The following is a 2,330-nucleotide window of genomic DNA, read 5'->3' on the forward strand; positions in this document are numbered from 1 at the left end:
CTATTTAATTATATAATATTTTATTTAATTATATAAATATTTTTATTTTTCTAGAGGATTCATTTTTATTACAAAAAGTTTTTTGTTCCATGAGAGAGACAGCACCTCAAGAGAGTCTTGATATCATGATTAATTCTCACACTAAGCCAGCCTTGAACCACAGCATACATATGCTCAGCATACTCTAGTAGGTCTCCAGCCTTGAACCGCAGAAATATTTCCAGGTAAGTTACTCTCATGATTGTGTTTTACTGCTGTGCACCATCTGTACCCCCAAAGTGATATTTCTAAACAACTCACAAATGGTGTTATTTTTACTATTAATTATGGTATTTTTTTTCTATAGGGCATATATGCTGACTTAAGAGACACATAGAGTGAGGGAAAATGAGAAATCACACCCCAGAGTGGATAGCCATCCCTATTCTCCTCAGAATTATGGACATGCATATGCAGGCAGCCAGTGCAATTTACAAGCTGCTGGGTCTGAAACTTAAACTGCATAGTTAGTTGCAGGATTGTTTTAAAACAGTTTTTTTTTTTTTATATACTACTGGGTTGGTCCTGTTGAAATGAACTCTGCTGCCCGTAGCTGCTGCTCTGTTAGCTATATTGATATGGAGCCTGGCAATAGGATCCAGTTTGGGGTGGGCGGGGTTAGCTAGTGGGAGGCTGCTGCCCATAGCTGCTTCGTTGACCAAAGCTACTCTGCTGTCCATAGCTGCTTGGTTACCCATAGGTTTTCAGCTGAGAATAACTGCTCTGATAATAACTAGTCAGCTCTGTAGAGGAATAGCTGATAGAAAGATAAGATGGACATGCAGTGACTGGCTGCATGGGATAACACACACACATGTGCCTCGTGTGAGTTTCCAGGTGCCAAACCATGGTAGACCATGTGGAAGTCCAACCCCAGAACCACTACACCACCTGCTGGTCACTGTAAACACACACACATGTGCCTCGTGTGAGTTTCCAGGTGCCAAACCATGGTAGACCATGTGGAAGTCCAACCCCAGAACCACTACACCACCTGCTGGTCACTGTAATTTAAAATTTGTATTTTTTGACTGGAATTTAAAATTTGTATTTGTTGCCTAAAGACTGGCTAACTTCATTACTCTAAGATGTTTTTGCCTTAGTCTGGGTGTGCTCACTCAAGAGAGAGGAAAACAGAGAATGAGAAAGTGAAAAATCACCCAGCCAGGGAGACAGCCACACTGTAATCTCTTCTCCTCCATTCTCCTCCTGGACTCTTGGACACATACAGATGGGCTCAATGTGATCTGTTTTTATCTATTCCCCTCTCAGGGTTTTCAGCATCCACACATATGCACTGGGTGTGAATTTTAAGCCAGCAGGTCCAGGACTCAAACAAGTTGACCATGTGGGAGTCTAGTGCCTTAATCAGCATGGCTACCTGCTGGCCCCATGTGTAACTTTTTTTTTTTTTTTGATGTTTTTGTCATAAGGCACATGCACTCACTGGAGAGGAAGACTAGCACTGAAACAGAAAGTGAGAAATCACCACCCTGTGGAATGGTCATGCTGCAGTCCCTTCTCTTCACTTCTTCTCTATGAATTTTGGACAGGCACACAAACATGACTGGCATGAGTTTCAAGGCATCAGGTCCAGGACTCAAATGTGGTCAACTATGTGGGAGTCCAGCACCATATATATTAGGCCACCTGCTGGCCCTATACTACTTTTATAATATGTTCAGATGAAAAACAAGAGAAATAAAATATAATAATAAACAAAGTCATATAAAACTAAAATTATTCTCCCCAACAAAGTAAACAAAAACAGATTTTAGAAACTACAGAATCATTGACATATTGCTAAATAATATATTACATAAAAAGTTAATATATTTCAAATGAGTAAAAAAACAATATTCACAAAACAAATAACTGAAATGAAAAAGTACAAAAGACTTGGATAGATATTTTTCACAAGAAAGTATACAAATTGTCAATAGGCATATGAATAAAACTCAACATCACCAATTATTAAGAAAATACAAATTAAAACAATTATGAAACATCACATCATACCTCTTTTTTTCTTAAAAATATTATTTTATTCATTTTATCTATTTGTTGTTATTATTTTCTAGTTTAATCAGAGAGAGAGAGAGAGAAATTGAAAAAGCAAGCCACCAGTTCCAAGACTCAAATCATAGTCAGCCATGTGGGAGTCCAGCACCTCAACAACCACAGCACCTGCCAGCCACCACCTCACACCTCTTAAGGTAGCTATTCTTCAAAAAAAAAAACAATTCAATAAATGCAAGAAAGAAAAGGAACTTTTGAACATTGTTGGTAAA

Source organism: Tupaia chinensis, unplaced genomic scaffold (genome assembly GCF_000334495.1).
Source record: "Tupaia chinensis unplaced genomic scaffold, TupChi_1.0 Scaffold144926_1, whole genome shotgun sequence".
NCBI classification, from domain to species: Eukaryota; Metazoa; Chordata; class Mammalia; order Scandentia; family Tupaiidae; genus Tupaia; species Tupaia belangeri.